The following is a 17,386-nucleotide window of genomic DNA, read 5'->3' as shown; positions in this document are numbered from 1 at the left end:
ATAATGCCGTGATATCTCTTATTTTGTCACTGATACGTGTCCGATCTATTTAACTCGACATTGAAATTTAAAAAAAAAGAAGAGACAAAGGGAAAAAGTAGAGTTTCGGGTTGTATCAGAGAAAGGTAGGGTGACCAGATGATTATAGGAACGATTGGGACAAAAATGAGTTTTAAAGCCTGGGACAATCATAACCTCGCCATCTTTACGTAATATATGTTCTCAAAATGAAACAAAAATATTTACAAAAGAGAAAGTGTGGTTTAATACACTGCTCGACAAAATTAACAGAACACGTATAAACCGTGGTGTGACTCGTGCAGCTTGCGATGAAGCGGGACAAAATTTGGTATGGTGGTGTACCACCGAATAACGATGAAATGAGGAGACAGCCAGAAACAGACAAGGCACATTTATAGGAGTTCTTCAAAAAAGGTCACATTACAGAAGTCGATACAAGATGCTCGAAAATATGATCACATTACATCAATACGGCGTATGATCCCTCCAACGGCTAAACAGGATGACAGCGGTGAACCATGTTCGATATAAGGGTGTCTGTAAGATTCTGTGGCAACAAATCCCATTCTTCCACCAGCCTTAGCTTACCAAGTTGGTAAACTTACCGAGGAGTTGGCTGTCTTTTGGCAATCCGATGCCCAAGGCAGTGCCACACATGTCCGGTGATCGTGCTGTCCACGGCCGTCGTTGGATATCTTAGGACACACAATGTCCTTCTTACTCTTTGCATTGTATCACTCTACATTAACTAAGCAAAATTAGCAGTCATCACAGTGGTTTGTAGGCTTCCGCCTAATCATGGGAATTGCAAATGGCAAAGCCTTCTTTTTATCATTTTTCCACAATCTCAATGCTCCAACACAGGTTCGGCAAACTTTACGTGGAGCCCATTGTTTATCTTGTTCACCGAGTTCCACTCCAAAATAAGCACAAAACCCTTTTTTAAAATTCTGTAATATCTTGTCTTTGTTTGAGGACTAAATAACTTTCACAAATATAACAAAATAAGTTTGGATTATTATAGCAAATATAACAAAAGAAGTTTGGAAAATGTCTCCACTTGCGTGAAGACATTTTCTCGCTTTTCAGCATAAGTTCGATACGATAGCCTCAAAAATAAACTGAACTCACATCGACAAATACTGCTTCATGAAGCTCTCAAGGTCAAGAAGCAAATTACTGAAGGCAGTATTGCCAGCATGTGAAATTTAGAAATTCTCAGCATTTACTCCGAACTTAATACACTCAATAACACAGCAGATGACACTTAAGTGATTTGTGTGAAAACGGTACGTGATAGAAAAAAAAGGCGCGCGTGCCGAGCAGTCCTGATAGATGATTTTATGTGAACCATCCTTGGAGGCACCTACAATGGATTTATGATAATTAAAGTAAGAGACGTATACTTGCGATTGCAACGTATCTAAATATCTCTGGAAAACAACGTCGACTGAGGTACCTTCGTCTTTATTTTCTTAGTTTTTTGTCACTTTCATTCTTGCTCGGTACTCAAGAACGCTCTGCACTTGACTTAATTTGACTTGTTGTTGTTGTTGTTATTTGGTCTTTAGGAGCATTTGCAACTAAGGCCATATTGCTCCGGGGATATGCGGTGGTCATTTCCTGACCTTTCTGCACCCTCCGTATTTGGTGGTCAGGGGCTCGAACCCCGGTCTGATATTGATGATTAGACTGCAAACCTTTCTGAGCTGTGATATTGAGTTACCAGCAGTGGATTTCTACATATCAACTTGAAATGCGTGGAAAACAGCAGATAATAACGGATAATCCATTTTTTCTTGATTATGCGATTTACATTTATACGAGATAAGCATTTTGCAAAGTACTGTATATTTTATTTTATTTATACATTTCCTTGGCTTATGATTATACCAGATAAATACCAATACCGTATTTAAATTTTAATTTCGGTTGTATGAATATCTTTCTAATAATCTATTTGTTTATTGAGTTAATATATTATATGGCCATATCTAATATAACTTTTCACATAAAGTATGCACTGTCCAAGTCAAAACATTATGGCCACTTTCCTAATAGTGGTACGTCCTCCTTTTGCCCCAGTACTCCCGCCACAGAGCTCGCATGGACTTTAAAAAGCCTCTGAACTCTGCAGGAGGTTTACCCTGTCGGATGATTACACTCCGCAGATTGGTGATAATCCTGGTGGAGGATCCAAATGCTCCATCTGTAATACGCATAATCCCAGAGATATTCTATGGGATACAGATCCAGCGAATTCGGCGAACAAGGTAGAACTTGGAAATCACTTTCGTGTTCGGCGAATCACTCTCGAATAATATAAGCAGCGTTGAAGGACGCATTATCCTCCTGGAACACAATTGTGCCATTCGGGATGACAGTCACCTTGAAGGGATGTACTTGATGAGCTACAACGGTTATATTTGTTTTATTTATTAAACCAGGCGGTCCCAGCCACAATGGATAGTTAGTTTTAAGCATTCAGAGTGCAATATTAGGAGATGTTTTCCTGGTATCTCATGGATACTCCAAGAGATTCCAGGAAAACATCCCCATACTACAACACTGCAGCCACCTCCCTGTTTCTGTTCGACTAGGACATTAGGGTGATTCTTCTCCGCAGTTTACCATCATGGCCTCCATCTATCATCCAAACCCATAGAAGGAAACGTGATTCGTCTGAAAAGGCAGCTTTTTCCAATAATCAGTGGACTGTACAAATATAAACTTTAGGTGTCATTGGCAATAGGTGAATTAGCATATGTACCTTGACAGGCCGTCTACTCTGGTGGCCCATACGGACGAGAGTTTGTTGGTCGTTTCCCGGTTAAATCTCTCAAAAAAAGCTCTTAAAGGCTCGCACAAAGCGCGGTAAATTACCTTCACCACGACCACTGATGAGGCGTAGGGGCTCGCTATTGGCCTCGTGACTGCTGTTCTGTCCACTACCATCTACTCTTTTAACGCTTTAACTACAGCACTCTGCTCATATCCCACAAGATTCGCAGTTTTCTTAATACTGCCATCCTTCAACCAGGAGCCGACAATCGTCCTCATCCCTTTTTCGAAGTCTGTCAGATCACATCCCTTGTCCATGTCGATCAAGTACTTCATATGGACCGCATGCCATGAACCTTCGTTATCACATTTACCGATCTCATCGCGACATCTGTACTACCAGGTGGGAGGGAACAGCTGATTGCTAAAACATGGGAGTGGTCATAGTGTTTTGACTGGACCTATATCTATGAACAACGTGTCTGATTTTCTTGGTGTAATCTTAATTCTCTCGGACAATAAAGAAATTCCAAAAAAAAAGTACTAATAAAGGAAAATTCCCTTCATTTTAATAGCTACAAACTAGCATTACGTATGAAATTATAAGTTTTATACACATATCCTTGTACAGCTAAAAAGGGTATCGAGAAGGTACGGGTATTATACAGTATTCAATACGTACATAAAGAAAATGCTTTTATACAACAACAATAAAATCTGCTTATACAGATAAATAATAATTACTTTCTTGTAGTTACCTTCAATGAAATTTAAAGTTGAGACTGGTGATGCAAAAGAAGGGACGCGTGTTTGCAGAAAACAAACTGGATATAAGGCGGGGTACAAAGCTTTCTTCTTAGAGGAGAAAATTATGAGCGATGGGACGCAACTCATGCATTGCTGTTGAATAATACGAGGCATGTTAGGCTAGTCTATTCGATGTATGAGTAGCTGAGAAATAAAAGAGATGGTCGTTGAGTTCTAGGGTCACAGGAGGAGTGGATACAAAGATGGCCAAAGGACTGTTGAATATTCTGTTTAGCTACTCGTGGTCCAATATTTCATCTAGGGACTTGAAAAGATGCGTTGGTGGAGCGGAGAATCAAATGATAGGCGCATTCATGATGGTAGATAGCAGAGATCAGAAAGTCCCTACGTAATTACATAGGATTTACCTCTTTGCGGCTTTAAAATGATGAGTGAAAGTGAGATTATCATTTCAGATTAGACCTAAAACATTGAGTTACATTGTGATCTGTGACGTTCTTGTCATATTTACATCTGCACGGGTGTGAGGAGTACGATTAAATCATCGTACACCTCACACCGGGTGGAAAAACCTTGAGTTCGAATTCTGTCAATGATGCGAGCAACTTTTGTGAACTTTTTTCAATCCGTGGCTCAGGTAATCAGTCTCAGGTGTGGACAGCAAGGTGCACCTCCTCTCCAGCCCGGGAACTCGAGTTTTTCGTCATGCAAAATAGGAAAATTCATCCTTCTGGCACAGAGCCGTCACGTGGTGACCCAAGGTTTCTTGGGAAATAAACCGATTTTAATAATAAAAAGTTGACCAGAGAACCGTTGCAAATTATGAATATAATACAAATGGGCAGATGACATAGCTGTGGAATGGTCCTAATAAGATAGTTTTTTTTTTTTGCTTTATTTACAGGTGACGAACATTTGGATGTTGTTTCTTATTTCCTTCTTGATAAACGCCATTTTTGAAGGTTTCTCTTGTTAAGTACAGTGGAATGTATTCCAAGGTCGACCTAGTAGATAATCTAGCTCACTTGGAGATTCTTTTCTTTGTCAACGGGCCTCAGAACAGAATAACCAGGTGCAAACTACTCTGGTTGGAAAGGACTTACTTTTATTAAGGGACTCCATTGTCAGGGAACCCGAAAATATTTTTTTTTGCAATAAGGATAGGTGGACTAGAACGAGGGTATGTCTGCCAGGAGCAACTATTAATGATGTCACCAACAGATTGTCAGATTTTAAGGGGGGGGGGGGGAAGAGAATATTATTATTCATGTGGAGACTAATGACATTAAGCATACACATTCTGACGATTTGTTAGACAAATATGGAACCATGCTGAAGAAATGTCGCGAGTTAGGTCACAATGTCTGTGTGTCTGCAGTTCTGCCCAGCCCAGCACGATAGGAGGGATTATATGCTGAAAGCCTTGTGGATTAACTCAAGACTTGAAGGACTCTGCAAAGCTTTCGGGGGAAATTTCTATCAGCTTGGACCGAAATTGTAGGTAGAAGGAATCTGTTTTGTAGAGATGGGATATATTTAAACAAAGGTGGTGCAAGAGTTTTTGCCAGTATATTGAGGATACCTTAAAGGTTTAGGGAAACTGCTAGTTTGAAGGGACAAGTGTAATTTAGATGCGCGTTTATCTGATAATATTGGTCAAATTAACGCTTGCAAATACCTCAAGAGTTCTTGTTTGTTACAGCAACAGAACATTTTAGCAAGACGTTCTGAGGGCAGAAACGTTTCAAATGAGCGGGCAGCTAATACAAGGGAAGCGAGCTTAAATAACTTTAAGGGCGTACCAGGGTGGTTAACTGTACAAGAAAACTAAGTCTTAATTGTTTGTACAGTAATGTCAGAAGTGTCGTCAATAAAATGAATGAATTGGAACTGTTGGTTAGGACAAGAAACGCTGACATAATAGGGCTTACGGAAACGTGGTCCCACCCGAAGATAGGGGATGACGAGTTTCAGTACGTTATGTATTTAAGGACTGGGAAGATAGAAGTGGCGAAGGAGTCATGCTTCTTATCAAAAGTAGCCTGAGCGCGACGAAAGCTTTCCCGGATTCAGACGTTTTGCATGCTTCTATAGAATCTGTATGGTGTGAAATAGTTGGAAGCGAAGGTATAATGAGAGTGGGAGTAATCTACAGGGCAGGTGATTGTGAAGATTATGATGAGAGCCCCTAATTACAAATAGAATGGGCAAGTAAGCGTGAATGTCTTATTATGGGTGATTTCAATTTCCCTCTAATCGATTGGAGAAATGGGAAGGAAACTCCACATTGGGGAACAATTTTTAAATCAACTAGATGACTGTTATTTGCATAAACATGTCAGGGAAAGTACTAGGGAAAACAATACTCTAGACCTCATCATCACCCATGAACCTTATGATATAATAGGGCTGACAGTAGAGGAACCAGTAGCAGGAAATTATCACGGAGTTCTATGGTGGACGATGAAGAGAGAGAGGGGTAGCAGTAGTTAAAGACAAAGGAATGGGTTATAATTTCAGGAAAGTAAATTACGACGGCTTAAGGTGCTACATGGCCTCTATTAACTGGGTAGATACCTCATAGATAACGAATCAATTGAACTATGGTATACCTTTAAACCATTAATCACAGATGCCTTGAATGCGTATATACCATTAAAAATATACTCCACGAGGAGGATTCCAAGTTGGATGAATAATGAAGTTGCCACATTACTTGAGCACGAAAAGGTGACATGAAAAGGTTACAGAGCAATAAAAAGTACTGAAGCCTATAACAGCTACAAGGTGATGTGTAATAGAGCCACAGAAAAGGTTCGACAGGGAAAGGCAGTTTATGAGAAATCACTAGCAAACAGAGCAAAGAGGGGGGATAAAAAATACTTCACATATAAAAATGCCAAGAAGAGCAGGACAAACCAGATCGGACCTTTACGTAAGGGAAAGGGGATAGTATTAGATACCCCAGCTGAAGTTGCAGATAAACTCATCAGTTATTTTTCAACGATATTTACAGAAGAAAAACCCTTCATGTCATTGGGAAATTATGGGACTGAAGTTGAAAAAAAATGTAATTAATGATGTTGAAATTTCACAAGTTTATTTAATGAAAAAACTTTTGCGCCTACAGGCCAGTAAGTCTAATGGGGTTGACGGCACATACCCTATAATCTTAAGGAAGGCAGCAAGTGAGTGCATTGAACCATTGAGGCTAATAATGCGAGAATTCACTGGACTCGCCAATGATTCCGTTGGATTGGAAAAGTGCCAATGTGTCTCTAATACATAAGAGCGGTTCTAGAGTGAAGTGGGAAATTACCGACCGTTTAGTCTAACTTCAGTAGTAGGAAAAATCATTGAGACACTGATCACGGGTGGAATTCAAGATCATTTAGATACAAATGGAATTCTGAAGGATACTCAGCATGGTTTTATAATCTCGTTAGCTATTTTCACGGGGTCACTCAACAGTTGGACTTTGGGAATAATACGACATTGTTTATTTGGATGTCAGCAAAGCATTTGACTCAGTCCCACATGAGCGGTTACTTTGTTAGCTGGAACAGGTTGGAATCACAGAGAAAGCCCTTAGATGGATAGCTGGATGGGTTCAGGGCAGGAGGCAGAGGATTGTGATAAATGGTTATTCGTCAGCTTGGGTTGATGTAAGAAGTGGGGTTCCCCAAGGATCACTATTAGGACCACTGCTGTTTTTGATTTTCATAAATGACATCGATGAAGAAATAGAGGGCGTGATGTCTAAATTTGCAGATGATGTAAAGATTGGTAGAGTAGTTAATGATCGCCGCCAAGCAGAGCTTTTTCAGAGAGACCTAGATAAACTTCAGGAATGGTCAGAAAAATGGCAGCTATGCTTTAATCCAACAAAGTGTAAGGTATTACACCTGGGGAACAGTAAGCCCAGAATAACTTATGCACTTAGCGGAGTTTAACTAAAGCCGGTAGTGGACGAAAGGGACCTGGGTGTTACAATACGGTCAGACATTAAGTTCTCTGAGCCCTGTAGACTGGTTGCAAGGAAGGCCCATGGTGTCCTATCGATGATTTATCGAACAAAAATAGCTAGTAGAGATAGGGACGCCATAATCCCATTGTATAAGGCATTCCCATTATATAAGTATATGTTAGACCACACGTGGAATACTGTGTTCAGGTATGGAGACCGCACCTAAAGAAAGACATTGTGCTTCTTGAAAGGGTCCCGAGATAGGTAAATCGGCAAAAGGGCGTCCATATGAGCAAAGACTTCGAATATGTGGGTTGCAGAGCTTCGAAACTAGACACCTTAGAGGAGATTTGATTGAGGTGTTTAAGGCTCTGAGAGGCATCAGTAAAATGAATGAGGACAAAATTTTCAAGATTATAAATGATGCTAGAACTAGGGGACATAAATTCAAGTTACGGGGGGAAATGTTTAGATTGGACTGCAGGAAGTTTTATTTTAGCAAGCGAGTTATAAATTACTGGAAAACTTTACCTAGATGGGTGGTAGAGGCGGACAGTTTGGGGTAATTCAAAGGTCAGCTAGATAGTTACCTACGGGAGGAGGGAAACGCTTAGGTTGTCCTTTTCTCTTATTTATTAATTATTATTATTTTATTATTTAATTTTATTTTATTTATTTGTTTGTTATTTTATTATTATTATTATTATTATTATTTAATTTAATGACTAATTTTACAGCTGAAAGCTTGAAGTACTGTTTGCTAAGAATCTATTAAGATTCTTAGCAAAGCTTATTATCTTAGTACTCACCTGTAGATCCGTATTGGTTAGAGTTTAATTTACATAAAGCAAAATAAAGAGAGTAAAAGTAAAAATTTCGATTATAGTAATAGATTAATTAATTTAAAAACATCTCTAGGAAGAGGGACTGCACCACCATTTTCCTGGTTGTCATTTATAAAATTATGAAGAAGATTCGCGTGTTGAAAAGCCAAGAGCTGGACGAGAAGCTTTCGATGTCTTCGTCATTAGTTGGTGAATTACATGAGTTGTAAGTGTCGATTTATAGTATCGTGGTACCCAGGATGCATCACGCTAAACACGTGGAAATTTGATTCGTGTGAACTGCCATATTGGTGATAGATTCGTGGATAATTTATCGTTTAAAATTTCGTACGATGCATTTTGGAGGAACCATTCTACAACTAGATCTTCATACTGGAATACCTTATAATTCGATTTAAGTTTAATTGCTGTAATTGCGTTATCTATTAATGGATCATGATTAAAAGAGTGTACGTGCTGACTGAGTTCAGTTCCTGGTTGGTGATTTGAAACTATTATAATGATAGTATACGTAGAAAGTAATGGCAACCTGTTTAAACGCTCCTAAATGGTAATCGCATGCTGCTTAAGAATGGATTTGGGAATAATACGACATTGTTTATTTGGATGTCAGCAAAGCATTTGACTCAGTCCCACATGAGCGGTTACTTTGTTAGCTGGAACAGGTTGGAATCACAGAGAAAGCCCTTAGATGGATAGCTGGATGGGTTCAGGGCAGGAGGCAGAGGAAATTTTAAAGGAATGAGCGAATTGTTTCATCGGATGGAGAAATTTATAAATATTATTATTGTTAAACGTGTAAAAATATTTTTAAAGTCTTGCAAGACCTTTGCATTAGCTATAAAGATGAAGGCTTCAGTTGCTATAATCACTGATATTTCACACGAAGTAACACTAGCATGGGCTCGATTCCAGTTGGTAGTTGAAGAGCAATGCTTGTCTAAGAACATGCCCAAATGGACAGAAAAATCCTCTTATTTACTGTATTTCTATAACTAACAACGTACAGGTAGTAGTTATCCATTTAAAATGAAACTCGTTGAAATGTTAGAAGGTCTATCTATCTTTTGGACAGTGCCATATTGATATGCATGTTTTCCTTTTAACTTTCCCCACGAAGAATAATCCAGAAATGACAAAGCCGGAATGGGAGGTGGTAGAAAATCCTTGTGGGGCGCAAAATGCGCTGACCAAAAAATTCTACATAGTAGAATTACCGCGTGGCAGGTGGCGCCATCTTGTTGGAACCAGCAATATCTTTCATCATCTTGGAATAAAAAATTGTGTGACAATTTCCTTATATCCTTTGCATTTATTGTTCCTTTCGAAAACATTGGTCTCAAGAATACGCTTTCGACACATGTGACACCACGATCCAATTTTAAATGGGTACAAGGGGTCTTCAAAAACGTAGCGTTGATTCACAGAATTCCATATGCGATTATTTTTATAGTTTTTATAGTTACACGAAAGAATTTGTATTTTATTTTTTGTGAAATACAACACATGTATATATTTATTATACTTGAAAAATATGACACTCAAAGATCGTACTGGACCTTTAAATCAGATGAATATAAATACAAATTGTTGCCCAAAGCTTGAACAGTGCACCACAAAGTTTTCATTTGGCTAGCGTGTTGTTGACCAGAATGAATTGCATGCAAAAGTAGCTGGATCAGCATCATGCGGAGGTTGTAGTTGTATTAGTAGAGTTTAAGGAGAATCAGCGGCTAAGGCCATATTGCTCCGTGTATATTGTCTGTAAACTGAGTGTGTTCTAAGGTCGATTTTCTACTTGCTGGATCAAAAACCCGAGTTTTCGGGATAAAAAAAACCGTACTACACTCGCCGTCTGAGTGGTGGCATCTACTGAGAATAAGTAACACTAGTCTTCTCTATTGGAGAAGAGTTAATTACTGGGGAAGAGTTCTTGGCAGCAAGACATGCCTCGTGTTAAGCAACTACCGCCACCTGTCTGGATAGTGGGCACCGTGCACGACGGATCCGTGGACTCGTGTTGCTTGGCCCACACACGAAGGCATTCGTCGGCGTATTGCACCAGGGAGATTAGAAGTCAGGGTAATCCCCAAAAGAGATATATCAACTTGCCTAGAAATCGGAGTCTCACCAAACATGAGCATAGGAGCAGAAGAATTGTTTTTGCGAGACATAAGACAAGACTGAGTTTTAGAAGGATTGAAATCAACTAAGTTGTCTTTGCCCCAATAGAGAAATACCTGGAGTTGGCATTTAAGGGACTGGTAGCAGATTTTCGAGAAATTGAAGCTGATTGAGCAGGACAAGGTTTTTCAATATGGAAAGTGGAATGCAATGTGCTATCATCGGCAAAACTATGGAGTGGATTCCCCGTCAATAGAAGAAGGTCATTAATATACAAGAGGAAAAGAGTGGGGGAAAGAACAGAACCGTGTGGGACACTGGCATTAGTGGAGAAGTTAGAACACAGAGAGCCATCTACCATCGGGATAAAAAAAACCGTACTACACTGAGCGATCAGAGAGAAAACTAGATAACCAATTACTAAAAACAGTTGGCAAACCAAAAGATGGAAGCTTGATTAGAAGACTTTTATGCCAAACACGGTCGAATGCCTTTGAGATGGCAAGAGCAACTGCTTGTATTTCACCAAACTTTTCCATTGAATTTGTCCATAAATGAGTAACATAAGCCAGAATATCACCAGTGGATCGACACTGACGGAATCCATACTGGCGATCGTTGATCAGGCGGAAGGTTTCTAGGTAGTTTAAGAGTTGGCGGTTAATTGATTTCTCCATTACTTTAGAAAGAGTAGAAGTAATTGCAATGGGATGATAATTGGATGGGAGGGATTTGTCACCCTTTTTAGGAACTGGCTGGATATGAGCAAATTTCCAAGCAGAAGGAAAAATACCTTTCGAATAAGAAAGTGAAAAAAGGCAGCAAAGAATAGGAGTAAGTTCAGGAGCACAGGTTTTGAGAACGAGTTGAGAAATACCATCGGGACCTGGAGCTTTCTTAGCATCAAGATTCGTCGAAATCCTTCTGAAATCCTTTTGACGGAAGACCACAGGAGGAATTGAATGGAGCGTGTTGGGATGGTGGGAGGTGTTTTACCAAGATCATTAATACATGAGTTGGAAGAAAAATGGGATGCTAGCAGGTCAGTTTTATCCTTGGCTGAAGTGACAACAGAACCATTTAGTTTGGACAGAGGTGAAAGCAGAAGTGGGCAAAAGTTGCGGCCAATAGCTTTGGCAATAGACCAGAATTCTCGATCACCATTAGGGCAAGAAGCAAGTTTCCTACGCTTAGCCTGTTCAAACTCTAGTTTGGATTGATTAATAACTGCTTTACAATTGTTGCGAGCTTTGGTGTAGGCAGAAAATGAAACTGAAGCATTAGAAACAAGCCAATTACGAGAAGAGACAATCACCAAGTTGTGGGCTGAGGTACCTAAAGGACCTCTCACTTCGACTGTGTACTTAGAAGTGTTGTTCGTGAGAAAAAGATCAAGATATTATTTGCCGAATGAAGGGTTTGGAACTCCCCACATGTTTTTATTGGGTTTAACTTCGGTATCAAGTGGGGGTCCATTCCTTCGGATTCTGTCAGAGCCTTTTCCCACTCGTCTTCCATTCTGGATATCATGATCTCGTCTCTTTCCATTTTGAATTTCTTCTTACTCTTCTCCTCGGGTTCAGTGCTGTATATATCTTTGTTCTTTTGTAGTTTATGGATCACATCCTGCTTGATTTTTTCCAAGATTTCAGGAGCTATCACGTACTGTATGACTATGGTTCTTACCTGGTCCGCTATTCTTTGTTTAGTGCCCTGAATATCCGGGAATCGCTTCAACCACTTGGCATGTAGTCTCGACCTTTACATTGTCATTTTGGTGTTTAGCTTGATTATTTCGTTGTTTGCTCGCATTATGAACGTGTTCATTTCGATGCTCCACTTCATGCATTGGCGTTGCGTTTTCTTCCATCCTGAGTGGTCAGTAGCGCAATTGCTCAAGAAGCATTTCCAGTTAGTTGGGCTGGGTGGTCTTGCACTTCCCTTGTGGTAGTTATAGGGTGGACTGCGCTACTTATTCCACCGTGTTGCTTGGGTGTCTATCTCCGACCTTTCGAACCGGCCCCCACTGCCTAAGGCTTGAACGCGAGCGACTTTACCCTGCTCCACACTCGATGCAGTATGCAATATGATTATTATTTCTCTTGGACATCATCCATCTATAGAGGTGGACCTGTTTACCTTAGGTGTACGTCTAGGGTGGTGTGAGTTCTTGGGAGTGACACAGATGGCGCAACTATCTCCTCAGACGTAACTTGAGGAAATTAGATGCGCTGAAGCGACTTTCGCGATGTTTTTATTATTGCTTTATTATAATTATTATTATAAAAAATCTTTATTGGCATAAAATACACCCGTTAACAGCCGCGGTCAAGAGGGTGTAAAGGTCATATACACTGCTGGTCCTTATATAGATATATTTTAATTCAATGCATATTGAGGAATTGATACATACACTGTGCTGCTACTTTATTATGGCGCCTCCGTAGCCAGGTGGGCAGGAGACGCAGTGCGTAGCACACGCTTCTTGATTAGACGGGGGCTCGAGCCCGTGACCACCAAATACGGAGGATGCGGAAAGGTCAGGGAATGACCACCGCATATCCGCGGAGCAATATAGCCTTAGTTGCTAATGCTCCTAAACACCAAATAACAACAACAGCTACTTTATTAGGTACACCCCTGCTATGCACAAAAATGGTTTGTCCCACAACGTTGCAAGTCACATGATCACAGGTGTGGATATAACTGCAGCAGAACAACCTTCCTAGTATCAGGTAAGCGTACAAACCGTAGCAGGAATGGGGAAAAGGAGTGATCTAACGGACTTCGAACGTGGCATGGTAGTAGGTGCAAGACGTACTGGAAAAAGCATCTCTGAAACGGCAGTTCTCCTGAACGTTTCACGTACCACAATTTCAACGATGTATCGAGTATGGTGCAACGAACAGGAAACATCCTCTCAACGGCACTGCTGTGTAACCTTAGTGCGCAGAACAAAATATCGCAACAGACCACTAGTCGCACTTTGTAGCGAATTGGCTACAACAGCCTACGGCCACATCGCGTACCTTTGTTATCAATGAAGAACAACAGAGCACGCCTCCTGTGGGCACAGCAACACCAGCACTGGACTATCGAGGATTGGAGAACAGTTGCTTGGTCTGACGAGTAGAAGTTCCTGGTGCATCATGTTGATGGAAGGCTCAGAATTTGGCGAAAACAACATGAATCCATGGACCCGTCATGTCTGACGACTACTGTGCAAGGTGGCGAGGGCAGTGTTATGGTGTGAGGATTGTTTTCTTGGCACATGTTGGGTCCATTGATACCCATAGATTCACGTCTGAATGCCACATCATGCCTAAACATCGTTGCTGACCAAATTCATGTTGACAGTTTATCCTCAGTGAGATGGTTACTTCCAGCAGGATAATGCGCCGGTCGACAAAACCCTAATCACTGTGGAATTGTTCCAGGAACATGGCAATGACTTTTCTTTGCTGCAGCGCCCCACTCAGTCCCTGGATCTGAATCCTATTGAACATCTTTGGGATGATCTGGAAAGGGCTGTTCGCTGCAGGCCTGCAACTCCGACAAATCTCAAGGAACTGCGTGACACACTCAAGTCTGCATGGTACTCCATTCCTGCAAAACGTTTTCAGTGTTTTGTTCACTCCATGCTTAGACGAATCCAGGCTGTTTTGAAGGCTAAAGGAAGTTCAACACGCTACTAGGTAGGTGTACCTAATAAAGAGGCAACACAGTGTATATAGGTACATAATAGATACATATCGATTAATAAGACAGGTCACTTTGAATTTGTTTACAGTATGGCATATCCGTAGAGATCTGCTCGAACTTGCAGAAACCTTGCTAGGTGGTGATAGTTAACATTCCCTGGAGGTCGATGTTCCGATGCACGTCTTCTAGGATTTGCTTCCTATTTATCTTTCATCAGTTAGCTTATTGAATTAATAATTTGTAGATTTTCGAAATATTCGAGGGTATTTTCTGGTTAAATGTCTCTGGGAAAGTGGAGGTTGGAAGGTTTTGACCTGTTACTTTGTTTATGTCTACGTCTTGGGTGGATGCTTGAGACTACAATTAAAGCCATCATGGAAAAATCCATCCTATTAATAGTTTTTCAAGCGTGATTAGTTTTTTGATAAGTTTACGTATGTTGTGAAATCCAAATCAGTAAAATTTTTCATATATATGAAACAACTGGTGAATTTTTTAAAACGTCCTTTTCATATACTTTACACTGAAAGGACAGAATTCGTAGGATACCTGGTTCCTGGGCAACGCGACGCTTCCACCCCTCTCCCCAGTGGACGAACCCACCACTTGGCAGGTATATAGATAAATTGCATTCACGTAGACGGTAATTCGATGTAAGCATGGATAAACCGACTTTGAAAGAAGGATAATAGTGAGTGCTCGACGCATGGGTGACTCAATCGAGGAGGTGGTGCAGAAATTGCACTATCCCCGTTCGACAGTGTCAAGAGTGTATCGCGAATACGCCATTTCCGGAATAACACCTCATCGTGGACAGCGCTGTGGGCGGAGAAAGGTGTGGATGATCGTGGCTGTTGACGACTGTCTCGCATTGTTTCAGCCAACCAGAGAGAGACAGTGGCCCAAATCACCGCCGACTTCAATGAGGGAGGTGCCAGAAACGTCTCCATCAAGACCATCAGGGGATCATTTGCCACAGTAGGTTATGGGAGTCGCCCACCCAGCAGAGTTCCATTGCTAACACCACGACAGAGGACTCTACGTCTCAACTGGAAGAAAGAACATTGGCACCACCAGACCCTGGATGATTGGCGAAGGGTCTCCTGGTCCGATGAGTCTGGTTGCCCGTTATTTCAAGCTAACGGGAGAGTGCGTATCTAGCGGAACCGCACGAAGCTATGCACCTGTCAAGTCTGTGAAGTAGCACAGCGGTATCGCCACCGTGCTCCCCCACATTGGGTGGAAAAGGCCCGGATTCGAATCCCGTCGATAACGCTAGGAACTTTAGTGGGTTTTTTCACTCCGTGGTTGATTTAGTCGGTCTCAGGCGTAGATAGCAAGGTTTTTTCCTCCATAAACTGGGGTTTTTTCGTCCAGCAAACAGGCAAATCGATCAGAGAACACACGTAATTTACAGACAAAATAAATATGGGTAGAGATAATCACTTACAGGGGACCCTAATATCATTATTTCTTTGTTTTCTATGCATCTGTCATGTCAACAAGGAACTGTTCAGGGAAGTGGACGATCGGTAATGGTCGGGGGCGTGTTCAACTGGCACATATTGGGAAGGGCCTCTGGTACGTCTATACGTATCTCTTAAGGGTCCAGGTTACGTGTCCATCCTTGCAGACCATCTGTATCCCTTCAAGATCATCGTGCACCCACAAGGCAATTAACTCTTCCAGCAGGAAGAGTTAATTGCCCTGTGGGTGATCCGCTGATTTTTCCACCATCGAATGGCCTCCCCGTTCCCCAGACATGAACCCTGTGGAGTATCTTTGAAATGCTTTGGAAAGGTCCGTTCTAGCTTTGGATCCTCCACCCAGGAATGCGATGGAATTATGGACAGCGGTGCAGCAAGCCTGGATGGAAATACCTATGGAATGCTTTCGTGAACTGGTGCACTCAATGCCTGGCCATGGGACTGGCCTGATCTGGGCGAAAGGTGGGCCTACCCGTTACTAGGCAGGTATTCCATGAATTCTGTCCACTCAGTGTATTTGGATTTTAGCCCATTTTTTATATATGTCCTAGACGTTTAATACTTTGTTCGTTATATCTTCTAAAGACTAAATACTCATAATTGAAAGTTAAAAATCCTTGTAATGAAAATAACAGCTCATCCTTAATTAAGATCACTTGAGACTGAAAGACAGATTGTCTATCCACTGTCCACTGGAACTTTGTCTTTTTGTTCAGAAAATGATGATGTGCAGGATGCAACAGCTGAACTACTCAAAATCTGTACCATTAAGACCATGAAGATATGAAAAGAAGGAAGGGAAATAGTATATATGCCCAATAACTAACTAAATAATTAAATACTTGCAAATGAAGATGATAACTTCTAGGTAAATCACTATGTGTAAACTTTTGGAAAATTGGGACATTTATACCTCCCGAAAAGAAACTTTACGGACACTGGAACAAAATCTTGAAACTCGGGGGGAAAATTCCCAGAGAACGGGTACGTGTCGAGAAATTAGCTGGGTTCTTTTACTTTTTTAACTAACATCTCTTTCTCTTTAGATCCTTCTGTAGTAGCTCACCATTTTTGTAGGTTATTTTGTATGAAATAAGCAATATTAATTCCACAAATTTAATCCATGCTAGTAAACGAAATAACTCGAATCCATTTTGCTTCTTTACCACTTCTAGTTCGTTCACTTTAGAAGGCTTTTCAAGAAACCATACCATGATGAGCGCGAAGTTGTCTTTATGGATGCTTCACAAAACTTTCCCATTACCATTGCTAGAAACATTTTGTAATAAGAAATTAAACGCGAATGTCCGCTTTTTCTTGTATAATTGGACAGTGTTTTTCAATAATAGTGGACTAGAATTATCCCATGCGGAAACACTTCTTTTGAACCATCTGGATGATTGGTGCAGAAGATTTGTTCAGTGAGACCTACCTTTTAATACAATGATTAGGTATTGATGCCTGTCATTGAAGTTAACGTGGTTGATTAACCTTCTCAAAGGGTTTCAGGATGCCACATTTGATGGGGTTGGGGCTGAAGTTCTTTGGTCTCTTGGGATACTTATATTAAGTATAGGGCGCACAGAATATGACTTCGAAATTACTAGAATTATCCCATGCGGAAACACTTCTTTTGAACCATCTGGATGATTGGTGCAGAAGATTTGTTCTGTGAGACCTACCTTTTAATA

This window comes from Mastigoproctus giganteus, chromosome 2 (genome assembly GCF_048544385.1).
Source record: "Mastigoproctus giganteus isolate SK-2022 chromosome 2, ASM4854438v1, whole genome shotgun sequence".
Lineage (NCBI taxonomy): Eukaryota > Metazoa > Arthropoda > Arachnida > Uropygi > Thelyphonidae > Mastigoproctus > Mastigoproctus giganteus.
The sequence above is the reverse complement of the archived record's forward strand: the minus strand, read 5'-3'. Positions refer to the sequence as shown.